The following is a 17,511-nucleotide window of genomic DNA, read 5'->3' as shown; positions in this document are numbered from 1 at the left end:
ATACAAAATATGTGTAGATTATCACGTGAAATAATTATATATAAATATTATATTATAATATCAGTTATTCATGTCTTGAAATGAAAGACATAAACCATTTTTTTTATTATTTGATCAATTATGAAGATTTTTTTTTCATGTCAAAATAGTTTGAAAAAATCGTTACTCCGAATGAGCATTTTTAACGGGACTGATTCAATGGGTTGTCTTTCTAAAAATATGAATCTTATATTACTTCACATATGTTTAAGCCATAAGAGTTGCATTGCTTGATGCTGACTGATATTTGACTGTATACTTGACTACTGGGATTTAGACTTCATCTGTAACTTTTGCCGTCAAGTCCAGTTATTCTGCCAAATTGTGTTTATTGTGTTGATATGAAAACAATGTCCCTGTTATTTTTTGTAGTATATGTGTATTGTTGTAAATATCGATATATTGTGATTTAAATGCGTTTAAAAAAATAGATTAATAATAAAATGAGCACAAAACTTCTGAAAAAGTATGCACAATTATTTAGTACTCAAAATGCCTAGCATGGCAAATTAAATAACTGTGTAACCTTAGTTTTTATAATAAAAAAAATGACAGCCGAATTATATTTCTTTTGCCAGGTTTTTAGTCATATCGTGGCAACTTAAATATAACATATTTTGATACAGTGTTTTTTGTAGTTACGTCATAACTTCCTTAATACTTCATCAAACTTCTGTCTTCTTATGGGGACGGGACACATGTAAAAAGTCGCAGACATTTAAAAAAAAAACATAAAGTAAAGAAATATTTTTTAAAAAACTCTCAAAAAATTGCATGACACGAAGTAAAGACTATTCAATCATGGGGAAAATTTTTGCGCTAGGATATTGGTAACATTTTTTTTTTAGATGAAGAAATGAAAAAAAAAAAATGTTCACAAATTCCCCTTCCCCTATATTTTTCTGCCCCCTGACTTTTCCCCTGCATTCTATATAAATACTGAAAAAAATTGTATGAGTGTTGTTTGACCAAAAACTATCCACATACCTCATTAATTTCGTTTTTCAAAGCAATCGAGGAACTCAAATCATAGCTTATAAGCATCGCGAACCCTATGTCCTGTCACCACTAGCGCAGCCATAAAACCCATCTGGGAGGGGAGGGGTTGACCAAAAATACCTTCTGGAGGGATTTATTTTTGAATGAAAAAACCTTTTGAAGGGGGTTTTCTGATCAAAAACACCTTCTGAAGGGGTTTTTTTGAACAAAATTACCAACTGAAGGGATTTTTTTGATCAAAACAGTCCTTTCATCTGCATAAGCTACTGTATTATAACGCATTTATGTTAATACCATTGCCTTCGGGGAAGTGGTTTTACCGCCCCCCCCCCCCACCCCACCTGCGCTGCACCACTGCCTCCCACTGAACTATGTATGGATCTTGATAAATATAATTTCGAATATTTTCAGCTGATATAGAAACAAAGATTAGTCAAGAACATACTTTCTTGAAAAATAACGATTACCATTTTATATAACTTCAATACCAAATACGAATTTTTCCATCCAGCAAGAATGTTCAGTTCTAGTGATTTCACTTTCCCTGTCGCTCGAACTACAATCTTTATAATCTTTGTTTAATTTATATCTAAGACACTGGCACTGTAATCCCTGCTGAATGGAGTTCCAAAGAGACAGAACCGAACCTTTCAGTGATTCCTAGATTCTTAATTTTTACGTTCCTTGTTCGAATCGTCGATACCTTTTGTTTTTTGACTCCGTCATATCAAATAAATTTTAATAAAGGGAAATATCTGATGAAATATTAATGAGCCAAATCCCTGTCAAGAGAACTAAGTCTCTAATAAAAATGTCTCCCGTCTAAGTCTTTTTTTCTTTGTCGCTTTCCCCATTTGATTTTTAATCCCGAAAGCGACGATCAATAATCCCTATTAATTTGCGACTCTTGTTCTGATGAAATCGAGACCTTTTCCCAGAGAGATTGAAGCAGGGAATTTGCTTTCATGTTTCTCTGGGCCTGTCATAGAATGCAATTAATGAAGCTGCGAATTTGGAGAAAAGAATAGGAACTTTTAGAGAAGAAATAGATACAAACAGATCGCATTTGCCCTTTATTCCCCCATTTTATCTTTATTAAAGTCGTAGTTTCTTCGAGAGAAGAGTCGCATCTATCCAACATTTTCTCCGAGTGATTCTGTGCGCGATGACTGTGAATGTTCGTTAACCATTAATCTAGTGACAGAGTCTGGAGAAAAGATCTCAGCGTATTTTTGACAAGCAGCTTTTCCAAATCAAATCTTATCTATCTCCAATAAAGAAACAAACCCGGGGTACATTTTATTTAATAATAAGGAGAAAAGTTTCCTTTATTCCTTATTTTCCTCCTTGTTATCATTATTAAAGAAGGGAGAGTTTCGCATAAATTGACAGGTGTCATCCGCCTAACGGCCCTTCGATGCTGTAAGAAATATTGAAGTGACATCTAACAAAGCAAATTTAATAAAAGCTGTCGTGATTCTTACTAACATCAAGCTACTTTGATGGGGGACAAGCTAATATTCGGTGCATTTATGTACCACACGATGACTTGTTCTTCACAAGTTTTTCTTTTGAATAACCCTTTTGGATTACTTTTTGAGCACGCCCTTTCATTGTGCTTAAATTGAAAAGAAAATATTTGGAGGCGTGCAATTTCCACTTAGAGCTAAGTGAACAGAATTTACAACTTCCATGCCCCTCGTAGAAACTTGTGTTTTTATTAATATTTTTTCTTTTGTTTTAAATCACTGATCTAACCTAATCTAGTTTTAATCACTACACTATTAACGAAATTTAATTTATCATTACTATCAGAAAATATTTTGAATCATGTAGCTCCTTTAGAATTTGGGAGTTTATTGTGAATTCCCCAAATAACCTTTGTGTTTTGGTGTTTGATTCACGGTCAGATTGGTGTAGTGGTAAGACGCTGGTCTCTTTCTCCCAAAGGCGCAGGCTCAAATCTGGCTCCAGTCGGTGGATTTTCATGATACAGAAAATCGACAGCGTCCATGTCATATGATTATGCGGCATGTAAACGATCCCTTAAGTATTCGTTTACCTTCGAGTGGTCTTCGCAAAATTAAATTCCTAGTAAAGTTTCGCATCGAAGAGAGCCCAGGTGTCGCCACCCAGTGGAAAAACTAGGCATCAAAATTCTCGTGGTAAAAGCAGCAGCCTATAGTGGTGTCATGTGAAGGAATGGATGCTATATAGGGGGAAAGCCCTGTCTGCAAAACTGAGCATCAAAATTCTCGTGGTAAAAGCAGCAGCCTTCAGTGGTGCCATGTGAAAGAATGAAAGCTATATAGCGGAAAAGCCTGTCTGCAAAAAATATGCTTCTAACGCAGCAGCATTACAGGGGGAAAAAAACCTTTTTGTGCTTTGCTTGTTTTGTTTTTCCTTTATTTTCATTTTATTTTAAGAAAGCTTTTTTTTAGTTCGTTTAGTTGTAGATAGTACTGTTTTTTGCTCCCATGTAAAACAAAAATACGTATTTGAAAAAGCACTGCCAGATATTTATTACTAGATAAGGATTTCCTGCAAAACATGTAGAATGAGTTACATGAGTTCCTGGGGGCTTTTCCCAGAAAGTTTTGCACTTATTTTGTAACAAGCCTTACATGAAACAAATTCATGGATTTTATTTTTAAATTAACCGAAATGTTTGTAATGAGAAACGTCTGTAGTAGTAGTTTGATAAAGTATATGTTGCAAAGTAAGAAAATTTGTGCCAACAATTAGTTACTTGGCGATTATACAGTATGTTCTAAACTTCCCAACTGGCGTTGCTAACATTTGCAGTGTCACAGTTCTTACAAGGGAGTAACTACTGCTTGAGAGTTAAAATCAGATCACAGAAGATATAGCTTTTTAATGAAGAACATGCAGTAATTAACCAAATGGTTTCAGATGTCTCCAAGGAAAAGGCTAACAAATTGCCTACTCGTATTCTTGGAGTAATTCATTATGACCATGTGCAGGAAATGAACTAAAGTTATAGCAACAGAATCATAATTAAAAAAAAAAAATACTGAAAATTGGTGAACAAATCTGGCCAACAACTACGCACTGCTTCATGTTTTAAGCATGAAGAAAAAAATAAAATGAAAAACCGACCTTCAACCATCTCTTTCACTCCATCTTATTTTTTTCTTCTGAATCAAACTAACAAAAACATACAGGTATATCTTACATTTTTGTAATATAAAAATGTAAGATATAGATACAACAAGATGGAGTGAAAGAGATGGTTGAAGGTCGGTTTTTCATTTTATTTTTTTGGGGATTTATCCCCATCCTCAGCTATTTTTTAAATAACGTTTTCTACATTTCAAATAATTATATGATATGATTTTTAATAACATTTGCCATTCTGCAGATATTGAACATAAATGAAAAATTAAATCATTTTAGCTTTTTATTTGCAAGTTTAGAAAAGTCTAATAAATATTAGACACATAGTTAGTGATATCGAAATTTCTTTATAATTTATGCACTGCTTCAGTTGCTTGTTTCGTAAATTTTTTTACAGCTATTACACGATAAGTGAGATTTTGAAAAAAGTTTTTGACTTAAATAAAATAGAGAAAAAAATGAATGAAATAATGTAAACAAGGTTTTGGCTACATACAGAAACCAGTTAGCTAAGAATGGTATTTAATTTTATTCGTACTTTTCTTTCTTTATTTTATTTTTTATTTATTTATTTATTTATTTATTTATTTTTTTGCAAGTAGTGAAAGATCTCAATATAACTCAAATGAATACATAAGCTAAGGGACCAGTCAACCATTTGCCCCACATCTGACGGTTCATATATTTCATAAAGTATTATTTTTGATGAAATATATGAGGTGTCACGAGCAGGACAAAATTACCGTTTTTCGAGGAATGGTCCTAAGCATATTGACTCACTTTTAGAGTCCTTAAATCGTTGAGTTATATTTCGATACGGTACGAACTTCACTATTTTTATAGCGCTTTTTTGTTTTATTCTCCTGTTAACTCTTTTGGAAGATGATCAACGAAGTAAAGAACAGTATTTACATTTAGAAAAAACATCATATAATTAACACTAATACAGAGTTACTAACTTTTTCGGTTCAAGGCACCCTTTTGCAGAATTAGATATTTCTCACGACATCCCATCTCGGTTATATTGTACGTATTGATACTGTGAGTATTTCGAAGCACCCCTTCTTCCACTTACGGTTTCCCCTTTGGGAACCCTGCACTATCATACTAACAAGCCAAACCCTATTTATGGATTTTTTTTTCAGTTCACAAAATAATTTAACGCAGGAAAATGTCAAAATGGTTTTCATTCATTACTGATAAGAAATACAAACGCAATGAAAGATGAAGCAATCATTTTTTTTCTCTTTTTCTGCAAGAAAGTAGGATATACACCAGAGCAGAATATCCAGAAAACTTATTTCATAAACTTGCAGATAAGTTCAGCACCTGCTAGTTTTGTTTTGAAGTCAATTATAGTAAAACAAATGAAGTGAGGTGAAGGTAATCAACTTGGCTCTAAGTTATCCTTTATAAATGTATAAGTTTTTTTTATTCGTAAATAAAACTGAATGAAAACGTATTTTTTTTTTTTTTTTTTGAAGTATACGTGGTTTAAAAAAACAGAGGAATTGTAGAAAAGGCAAACGCTTTCATTTAAGAAATAAATGTTAGCTAAGTAAGAGACACCGAACGCAAATCTGTCCTTTAAAAGGTATGAGTAGTCTGAAGAACTAATTCGGGGCAAACAGCAAAAATAAAAAGCTGCTAAATAAAAGAAGAGCATTTGTTTTCTTAAATTCTCAATCTGTTAAATGATGGAGAAAATTGGTGAGTTGGAAGCGAAAATTTTCCTTTACACATGAGTTCGTTCTAATTACATTTTCCAACATGTACAGGATGTTCTTTCTTCGAGTAAAATTCTGTACAAGGCCAGACTGACATAAGTTTCACAAATTGCAGGAGAGAGTAAACACGTTTGTCAAATGCATGCTAATGTTGAGAATCGCGCTCTTATAATATTGGTAAAAAAATATGAAGAACTTTCTTTTCGTTCTTTTTTTTTTTTTTTTTGAATTACGTTGTTATGGCTCAATGCGGAATAAGATTTCTATATACAATACATTTGGACTTGCGTTAGCCTGGCTCTGAGGTACAGAATCAATATCTACAAATGTCTATTGCAGTATTGTTAAGTCCAATTTCCGAGATTTAAACAAGTTTTCGGTCGTTGAAAATACTAATTATGTTTTACGTATTCAGTAAATACTACATATTTGAAATTTTTACAAGTCTTCACTCGTTTTCTGAATAATGTTAGTAGAAATAACGAATATCTACTTAATTTCACTCATCTTTACAGTTTTAACTTCACTTCAAATCAGTACTCCTTTAACACTGCTATAAAATTACATATAGGCGTAACGTTTGTTGCCATGTTTGCCAGTAAATTGGAAGACTGTTTTCAAATTAAGCAATTAACAAAGTTCCATTCTACACAACTCAGAATACGCTTACACAATATATAGGTTCAAAGAGGGAGTATTTTGTGCAAAGTATGTCTGATAATAAAATTCTTTTATGGGAAAATTTTTAATTAAATACGTATATTCAAATTAATTTTGAAAGTTTACCGTGGAATTTGGACATTTCTCTTTAAAAATAACACGTATTAGGTGAACTTTAAAGTTTTTAAAAAATTTTTTTGAAATTATAGGATTCAATCTAAAAATCAAGATTTTATTTTAAGTAATTTATATATTTAACAAAAATTGCCTTTATTTCATAAAAATTACGTACATGTACTTTCTATACATGACAGTAATAACAGTTAATCTGTCGTTACTAGAGTAATGGAATGGATATAATACTGTAATCCCAAATTAAAACAAGAGATGCAAATAACTTGCAACACTTTTTTCCTATTAGTTCCGTTACAGTACCCTACAATTTTCTTTAGGCATTGACATATGAGGTAGTGAGAAGCAAAGGGATGCATGTGACAAAATTAAAAATTTGGAGATAACCAGTACACATGGTAGGTGAACCTATCCTCTGTCTTGGGACAAGAGATTGTACTAGTAGCCCTGGTAGGTACTATTGTACAGCATGATTTAGAAAAAAATTTCAATGAAAGCCTACCTAAGATCGGATCTTAAAGCACGTTTTAATCGAAACTTAAAATAGTCCACTTGCATCCTTTTGCTTCTCACTGCCTCAGTCAGTTTTATATTTTGCAGCCAACAAAAGTTAATTTGCTTTAAATATTGCAGCTTTTTCTACTATACCCAGGAAAAAAAACTCAATTAAGATGATTTTATTTTTGATGTTAAACACTTTTGTTGATTACTAAGCACATTAATTCTTTAAACCTTTTACGTAATTGTATTTAGTTTGCAATGCTTATGATTGTGAAAAATGCATTTATTCCGCAAATCCAATTGTTAATGCTTTCAAAATTTGACTCACTTAGTTCCGAAACTAAAAGCCTGCTTTTATGAAAACACGAATACTTGCTTGCTCTCTTTAAAAAACATAATATTAAAAATATAATGTAAAGGGTAACAAAATCGGTAAAAATGCAGATTTTATCGAAGGAGAAAAGTAATCATTTCTACTCAAAAATTTTTAGGTTGAAAGTTACTTTACTCTGTGGCCATCCTTTTAAAATTACCATGATGCATGCGGTTTTTCTTTAGAAAGCGTCTACTTTTAGCTTTATATATCTAGATAAAATTTTAATAAAAACCAAGGCAGTATTTAAATCATGCTTTTCATGCTTCAAGCCATGGCATATCTATTTTTCTTTTGATTTTTTTAAATTTTTTTATTTGTTATATGTATGCAAAATATAAAATTTCTAGCATAAAATCTGATTGCTCAATTATAAAGGAAGCATTTGTTTCAGTTTTTTATTTCTTAAATTTAAAGTTATTTTCAGGTAGCAAAAATGATTATACACTTGTTCTCATAGTTGCAGTCAAAAATAATTAAATGAATATGATGTTGCAATTTTGTGTTAGCAGATAAAATTTTAAATGATTTTTAGCAAAGTAAAATCTGCTTTATTCTATTTTTTTTTAAATGGCGTTCAAATTTCTGTAGTATTGAATGCTTAAGTTAAAACAAAGCTGCATCTATTTAACTTCAAGGCAGGATTTATATTTTGAAACAAAAAAGAAAACAGTTGTGCGCTACGAAAACAGAAGACCGAATTTAAATAATACTGTAAACTGATTAATGTACTTCGAGAAAAAGCTTATTTACATAATTTTTGATAGATATTTTGATGTGAAAGTTTTGCATGAAAATCAATTGACGTGAAGTCTGGAACGCAGTGCAAAATACTATTGATGATTTTAAGCTTTTAAATGAGCATTTCTAGTTCAATATATGTTGTTGAAAAAAAGAAAGAACTGACTAAGTCGGGCTAATACCAATTGAATAGCTTTAATGCCCATTTATTGTTACTGCGGTTAAGTTACATATGTTATAGTGAAACCACATGTTTAGTTAAGAATGATAGGCACATCTATTGAGTCAAATATTTAGCCTTCACATTTCTATGAGACTGTTTTTTTTTTTTTTTTTTTTTTCAAAGCATAGTTGTGCATTGTTTCATTTTTTCTAAACATGGAGTGAAGAACTCTTGCATCTCACCACAGTGAGGTTACTTCCAAGTCATATTTAAAAGATGGAAAATAATTTACTGTGTGAATTACTGCACAACAAATAAAGATAGACTCGGTGACAAAGCTTTTATACAGATAAGAAATTCAGAAAAATTGAGGTATTGTTTTTAAGTGTACAAGTTATGTGCATACTTAAAGGAAACATCCACAATGATGACGTAACGATAACTGAATAATAGATAGTTCAGGATGAGTGGCAAAAATTACTACGCATTTAAATCTATACTACAAACAAAACATATTTCATCTCTTATTATAAGTCTATATTACAATGCATAAAAGCGATTGATACGATGAGACGTGTTTTCCAGAAAACCATTCTAACATATATCCTTTCCTTCGAATGTTTGTTGAAAATTTCAGGCAATTTTTTAATTCTTATTTATTTTTATAATACTAAAATCACATAAGAAAAACTCATAGACTTTTATTCTGTTTGTGTTTCTCCAGCAGCCAAATTATGGATCTTGTCATCGTAATAGCAATTGCAGCCTTGATATTAATGTTTTCTTCGGATGGGATTTTTTACATTTGGTTTTGATATTTTTTGTGTGGTGAGGATGGGTCAGATATCCGAAGTATCCAATAATAAAGCTTCGGATAAACAAAATTTGACTGTATATAATACTTAAAGTTGTTTCTTTAAAATATTACATAGTTGACGTATAAACTTCATTAACGCTACAATACATATGGCTTCTTGAGTAATAACATTGTTTTTTGAATGTCTCATAAACTCACTTCACTAACTGTGTGACAGAAAGTTGCTCGTAATTAAATGTCTTCAACTACTTATTGTTTGTGTTCCCTACGTATTGTTTGTACTGAAAGTATAATTTAAAGGAAATATTTTCACGTTTATCAAAACATTTGTTCGTAAAAATACATAGACATTTGTTTTTCTTGTAACAGCCATTAGTATTTTTTCTCAAATTTTGAGAAAATGTTTATTATTTTTCTCTTTTTGCACAAAGTACGATACTATAGAAAACCTAGAAAAAATATCATACTGTAGAAAAAACATTTTTTTTTTAAATTTATTGATTTCATTATCAGTTATTGATTTATGGCATAAAAGTGTAAGAAATAAAGAATAGGGATATTTTTGTTAAAAAACTTTTTTTTTTCATATTACATTTAGCTGCAAGTAATATAATGCGAAAAAATCAATTTATTTAAAATTTATCCTTTTAAAACCACACCGAAGATTTTCTAAAAAAAACGTGTTTTTTCAGAAAAACCAATGTATTCAAAACATATAACTCAATGCGGACACACAATCTTTAATTGGTACCTTTTTGGATTTTTTTTTCCCTTTGAAACTGAAATTTGTTCATTTGTTTTTTTTGTTTTTTTTTTTATTACAGTTAAGTCAAAACCTAGAACGAATAAAAATTAAGTAAAATTTTTAAATTTCGGAGTGCTATTTTCATTTTATTTATTTATTTGAAAAGAGTGGAAAAACAGGAATAAACTTACTGATGAATAAAAAATTATGGCACTATTCATCATTTTAGAACTACTTTTTTCCCCACCATCGAAAATGAGAAACTATTTTACATCATAAAAGTAGCATTTCTTTTACTTAAAAACGCTGTATTTTTACTTAAAAATTGCCCTTCCATGTTATCTTTAAATCCTACGTATACTTCAATAAATGTGATTAAATCTTCAAGCGCTATACAGAAGAACCCTACAAACCTGTGAGCCAGATACTGACGAAAGCACTCTCTTGGCATGCTGCGCTCTCTCGCCAACAGCGCCAACGTTCTTTCCCCTCAATCCATCAATTTAATAAGTGGGCGGGCGCAGAAACGTCAAGAAAAGGAGAACTTGTTTTTCTTTTGCTCCCCATCCTCCGTGCACAACATCCCGCCCGCCGGCACCCCTCCCTCGAAGAGAAGAGCAAGAAGGAGATCGATAGCGGGGGATATTGCGGCGAGCGCCCTCTATCTCTCATTTCCTAAACTGACGCTTTTTCTCCCTCTCTTTTACTTTTCGGCAACAGAGTTTTCAACAGCGCCTGTAGCGCCATCTCATAGAACTTTTGGAACTGTTCTTAAAAATTAGAAGGGAACTTCGTATCTTACGTCTTTTGAACGCTCTTTAACTATGCGTCTGAACAACTCAACGAATGCAAAAAAAAAAAAAAAAAGAAAAAATACTTTTTTACTAATAATTTTTTACAGTTGTAAATGAAATACTCTCTTTCCTCCACAGCATTTTGTCTTTCCTTCGCCGAGGGAAAAAATATATTGCTTGCATAATTTATAAATTTAAGCATGAAGCTGTTTTTTGCTTCATATGTACGGCAATATTTATATCATTTTTTCATTTAATTTTTTTCTTTTATTCTTTAAATGTACGTTTCTTTTATAACTTTTCTTATTACTTTTCTCTCTTTTTTTTCTATTTTTGTTATTTCTCTTTTAAACGTTTAGCAAAAAAAAAAAAAAAAAAAAAAAACGAAAGCAAACTAGGTGTTTAGTTGTTACCATTATTTTCGAAAAAAAAATTAGTACATTCTCTTACATAGTTCATAAAGGTTTCTAGTGTTTTTTTCCTTACAGTTATAAATCATTGCTTAAATTTTATGAATAAACTTTTTTGAGGGAAAAAATAATTTTACTGATAGTAAAGAGAAAGAGCAATTCCTAAATTCTAAAAACAAACAAGAAATCATTTCGCAATTAAATATTTTTTCCATTAAAAAAAAGTAAATAAAATAACGTCAATAGAATAAAAAAATGGATTTTTAGACAAAAAATAAAAATAGGATTTTTCATTAAAAAATATTAATAGGATCGAAGTTTACTAATAAAGACAATTGAAGGGGGAAATTAAATTATGATAAAGCAAAACAGAGCGACAAGTTGAAACGTAAATATATTTCGTAATTATCCAAAGAATAAAAATGTACATACCAAATTCATTTTTTTTTCTGTGCCAACTACCTTTCTCTTACCTATGTACCTATGTTTACAAAAAAGTACAGAAGACCTCTTCAAGAGGGGGGGGGGCGGAACAAAAGCATGCACGCACGTTTATATTAAAAAAGAAAAAAAAAACTCAAAAGAACATTGTCGATGAATAAAAAATATCTAGTAGAACATTTTTTAATAATGTGACGCATATTATCACCATAAACATGCTTGGAACCAGAATACAATGTTTAAAAAACGTATTGTTTCCTATACAATTACGTTAAATTAAATTTTAAAAAAAGTAAAATAATCAGAGGTTTATTTTTTAAGATCGTTAAAAATAATTATAAATTAAAAAAATGAAGCAGTTTTTGTGGTATAAAAATACAACAGGCATGAAAATAATCAGTGGTGGTTTTTAAGAGAATTGTTTTACGTATGGGAGGCATTGATATTCGCATCGGGACGGTCGGAGAAGAAGTCAACGTCCCGAGACAAGTGCAAAAATTAAAATCAATGGGCGAAAACATAACGAAAAATGTGAGTCGAGCCCCGCTTCCTACATGAAAAGCTCTTTTAATGAGTAACTGAAAATAAATGAGAATGCCTGGGAGCGCTTCGAAAATGAAAGATCACCCGTTGAGTGGCATCGCGAGTTGAAAGAATGTCCCGAGAGAGCGTCGCGATATTTGAAATCCACATTCCCAATTAGCCAATGCCAATTGTCCAAAGAGGCCAGGCATCTTCGAAGCGCCCACCCTGCCGCTTCCGTAGCTCCCGCTTATTTACAAAACCTCTGCGAATTCAGCCGACAAGCCTTCACCTGGAAGTTTGGATCTCCTCTCTCCTTCTCTCTCTCTTTTCGTCCGTTCGTTCGTTCCTTTCCCCATTTGCATTGGCCAGCGAGCGTAGCACGTGCGGCGAACCCCCTGCCCACCCTTCTATCGCTCCAGCCTCTGCTATCAGCTGCGGACCGGCATTTGGTCACTGGACCCAAGGCTGCGTGGTAGCCAAAGCGGCGCTCTTTTCGATTGGCCACTCGACGACCCCTCCACAGGAGATGACCAGCGAGCCGAGGCGACGAGGTCCAAGCAGCAGAGACCCCAGGGTCTGGCAGCATCACATGCGCCAAGGTACGCACCCCCCAAAACTTTTCTAAACCCTTTTCTCATTCTCTTTTACAGCTCCTACTTTTTCGCTCGCGATTTAAATACATCAAAAACAAAACAAAAAAAAAAAAAAAAAGCCCACACATTACAAAGGAAAAAATGTTGTAGACCATTTTTTCGGGAAAGACACGAGAAGATTTTCTGACTAAGCCACACTTATAGCAGGGGACCCGAACGCCCCCTATCATAACCTCCCCCCCCCTTCCCCCAAGAATTTGCCCATACCCCTTTTAACATTAATAACAGTAAACAAAATAAAACATTATGTGCTTCAACTTTAACTTTTACTTTTCTCCTCACAAAATCATTTCATATTGTTTAGGGCTGCGCATCAGGTTTTATCTATTCAATTTTACCTTCTCCGAAACATTTTTTAAGACTACAAATTACTACAATTTTATTTTGTGTTGCATCATTGCATTTCAAAAACACTTCTTGAAAGAAAACTCTTAAACACGCATTTTAACTTTAATGCAAAACATTAAAAAAGATCTTATTAGTCGGAAGTGAAGTATCAAGTATCTTATTACGGTTTCTTTTTCTTTCTTTTTTTTTTTTTTACATTTTCCACCATTTAAATTTTTCATAATGCTACTATTTTTTTTTTTAACGCTTTGAAATTAAAATGACAATTGTAAGGAAAAATAACATTTTGTGTTTCGTCATAAACAATATAGATAACAGCAGTAATTACATTAATACCTTGGAATTTAAAAAAATCTTAAAAATAACATTCAGTACCTTGAGTTTTAGGTAATGTAAGAGGTTGTGACTGTAAGTCTGTTGACTTTCTATTTTTAAAAACTTAATATGTAGGCTCAAAACAAGATTCACACTTATTTGGTAATTTGATCTTAATTTTAAATTAAATATATTATTGACATTGGTCAATTCACGTGTTTTAAACCAACCCATTGGTCATTTCTCCACTGAATAGGTATGTTTTTATTGATTAATCCACCCCCTGAGATAATCACAGTTCATTAATTATGCAATATAAAAGCATTTTTATTGAATGGAGGGGAGTCAATCATGTGTTTTTTACCTGTGTTTCAAACAAAATCCATTGGTCATTTCGCAACTGATTAGGTATGGTTTTAATGGCTATTCACCCCCTCCCCTTCTAAATAGTGATAATGCATTTATTATGTGTAATTCAAGCATTTTTTTTTTTGGATAGAGAGAAGTCACATAATTTTTTTTTTTTGTTTTTGTTTTTTGTTTTAAACGAGGCTCATTGGTCATTTTACAACTGATTAGGTACGTACGATTTTTTTTCTCTCCCCCTAGATAATCACGATGCAGGGAGTCGCGCATGTTTTTTTTATTTATTTATTTTTTTTTTTTTTAATTTTTGAATTAGCGCATTCTTGATAAAATTAGCAAAATAAGTAGAACTAAGTTAGCATCAGAATTATGTAACAATCGAGACTGATTCATTTGATTTAATGCTTTAGTTTCCATTTATTATTTTTTCCCCTTTTAATTTTATTCCCTCTCCCCCTCCCCTCTTTTTTGGATCAGGTTTTTTTTATGGGCAACAGATCTATCTGGCTATTTGAAATAAATAAAGAAAAGATTATTTGGTATGAGTCTGTGTAATGGTTAAAATGACTTCTGTGCGAAAAATTTGGAGATTTTGTGAACTAAATTAACAATTTTAAACTTGTGAAAAAAAAAACTGTGCCGAAGTAAAGGCAAAGGAGTAATGCCTTCCATTTTTTTTAAAATCTTATATTTAAAATTTGTAAAGTTCACAAAAATTTGTTACACGTAACTTTAGAATTTAAACGAAACCTGATTTTTTCATCTTCTTTTTAAATGCTAAATAGGAAAATACGTGCATAAGATCTTTTCGCAAAGGGAGTTTTTTCCCTTCATTTTTAAAATCTCATTTCGGGCAATGCTTTTGTTTTACCTTTTTTTTTTAAACCGAAAATTTGATAGAGTGCAAAATATTTATTGAAGATTGATTTTGCGCGAAATCTGCGTAACGGGATCTGCACCATCAAAACGGTGCGTACCCGCGGTGCGCCGTAAGACGACCATTCTAAAGATGGACAAAATGGCGTCTGCATCTTTCGTCCGCATCTTTTTGGTGTCTTGAAGAGCGGTCTTTCTTATCGCTTCCTACCCAGGTAAGTGTGTAAGAGCTATGAAAATAAACGATCCGTGTAAATATCGGTTACTGGAGGGGAAGGGTTCGAGGGGGGGGGGTCGAAGTATCGGATCGTCAAAAGGAGAAGCGGAGGAACTTTCTTCCACCGTAAGCCAGCGCCGACTGGGGTGGAAGAAAAAAGCGCGCCGCTCGTTTTCGTTGTTCGGCTCCCCCCTTTTCGATCAATGCCTCGGGGAGGAAGAAGAGAAAGGGGGTGTCACGTGATAAAGAGAAATATTTTTTTAGAGTTTGTGTAGCATAAAGAGAGAGCGCCAACCAGGGAGGTTCTCGGGGCTTGATGCGCAGTTGGTCGAGTTTTCATTGGACAAGCGAATGCAAAAATTAATGGATTTTTCGTCCGTTTGCGTCATTTTATGTTAGTGTTTTTGAAAAATTCATTATCTCGTAATGCGCTTGGTGCTTTAGCTAATAATTAATACGAGCCCGAGTAGAGTGGCTAACGCACGGCATGTTCAAAATTGCGGTAATTACTTTTTCCCCGACTAAATAGTTGCATGAAAACTTTTCAGAGTTTGTGTTCTCTGGAAACGAACGCTTATTTTAAGCTTCTATAGGGGGATCGTAAATTCATAAAATGGAAAAACTCGCTTTTGTGACGTAAAATTAGGAAAACGACAGAAGCATAACATTCGATACGCTCTCACCGGCGGAACATTTAATCATTACGACACACCTAAATGTGCTTCTATAAAAAGAATAAATACGATAGGCTTATTTCTTTCTGTAAACAGTTCCCTCTGCGTTCGGAAATGATAAAATGCTTTGCACTACACTCAGAGTAAATACATCCAAGCGCTTCTTGTCTCCTTCTGCTTGAAAAGTTTGTGAAATTCCTTCTTTATCAGTCGGATTCCAAGCTGATAAGCAAACATTGAATCCAATCAAAAGAACGCCCATGAAAGGAAAATATTTAGTACCTTCGTTTAAACATCTGACCATTCATGAACAAATTTTTCAAGAGGCAAGAAAGAGAACTAGAGCTGAAATATAAACACAACTCGCAAATAAGGGCCTGATTAAAATAAAAGGCTGATTTTACAAAGGTAACAATATATATATATATATATATATATATATATATATATATATATATATATATATATATATATATATATATATATATATATATATATATATATATATATAACCATTCATGTGTCTTGCTATTGTTCCTTTCAAAAATACTGTACTTGAACGTTAGCTGTACAGTTTTACAAACTAAACCTAATGTTCTTATCCAATGGTTGAGTTTGTAAAACTCTACAACTAAGTTTCAAGTACAGTATTTTTAAATGGAGCAATAGCAATGAATTTGAATGGAGCAAAATTAAATTTTCACACATCAATGTTTCTTTTTTTAAAAAATTTTATTGCAATTATTAAAAAAACTTCAATGCATAAACAATGCAGTTTACTCACTAATATTACGGCATGACTATATTTTACATTTTGTTTTATCATTCAGATATGTCATGTAATTACTGCCTTGCCCCAAGTGTTGTTTTACAAAAATTCTTAAACTAAATAAAGTTGAATAAATACTTTGGTGCATAAAAAGTAAAAATAAGAAATACCTACGTATACTTGCACAAAAATTGCAGATTACTGCATACACGTGTTTCGGGGTTACAAGGAACCCCTTTTTCAATACAAAAACAAGTGAGCTTATGGATGTCTTTTAATCCATTATATATTGTTATTTCTTATTTTTAATTCTTACACTAGTAACTTTCTTTAACAAGAGCAAAATTATTTTTTTCCCAGCCGTTTCATCCTTTTCAAATATATTACATCCGTAACAAATTTTACTCATACATCATAATCATACTACATGGTTGCTTATTTTGAAGAATGATTAACGTTTAACATATTTCAATTACCTGCCTGTGTATTTATCTGGACAAGATCAAGTTCTTCGATTTCTTAATGTGGTAATTAAATATTCCTCAAGGAATGCATCATTATTATTACTTCATTTTGCTCGTTAGAATCCAATATAAATCTTACATTTCTTGGAACTATGATTCCTTCTTTTATTACATTTGAAACTGGCAACTTTACCCCATGAAAATTTTCTACACATGAAAACGTACGAAAAACACCACATAAAAACTAAACTTATTCTGTATCTTTCTTTCTTTCAATTAATGCTTTATATTGCAGTCAGTCAATCTTTTCAAAATAAATGTCTAAACAAATTAGTTATAAAGAAATACATAAATAAGTGAATAAGAGTTATACAGAGTCCCCATTTTCTTTCTTTACCAATATTTTTCTAACTTAGATATTTTTTTTCCTGCAATTAACTATTAACAGACTATTTATTTCTTCTCAGTAGAATTTAGTGCCGTGCTTGCGTGTTTTTAATCACTACACCTGATTCAGATGCAATGAAATATGATAAAGCGAAACACTTGTAACGTATGCATATTTGAAGGTAATTCTCTCAAGGTTTTCTACTGGTTTCTCAAAAAATAGAAAGGACGTACCTT

General features: G+C 32.0%; 1 long non-coding RNA gene across 1 annotated transcript in view; it reads right to left on the bottom strand.

Annotated features, from left to right (window-relative positions):
- LOC129231381 (uncharacterized) overlaps positions 1 to 10,637 on the bottom strand; it is a 152,131-nt gene extending 141,494 nt beyond the window's left edge. The window contains exon 1 of the long non-coding RNA XR_008581248.1: positions 10,449 to 10,637. This is a non-coding gene — a long non-coding RNA (uncharacterized LOC129231381). The remainder of the gene's footprint in view (positions 1 to 10,448) is intronic.
- Between the last annotated feature and the right edge of the window lie 6,874 nt (positions 10,638 to 17,511).

This window comes from Uloborus diversus, chromosome 10, assembly GCF_026930045.1.
Source record: "Uloborus diversus isolate 005 chromosome 10, Udiv.v.3.1, whole genome shotgun sequence".
NCBI classification, from domain to species: Eukaryota; Metazoa; Arthropoda; class Arachnida; order Araneae; family Uloboridae; genus Uloborus; species Uloborus diversus.
The sequence above is the reverse complement of the archived record's forward strand: the minus strand, read 5'-3'. Positions and strand labels throughout refer to the sequence as shown.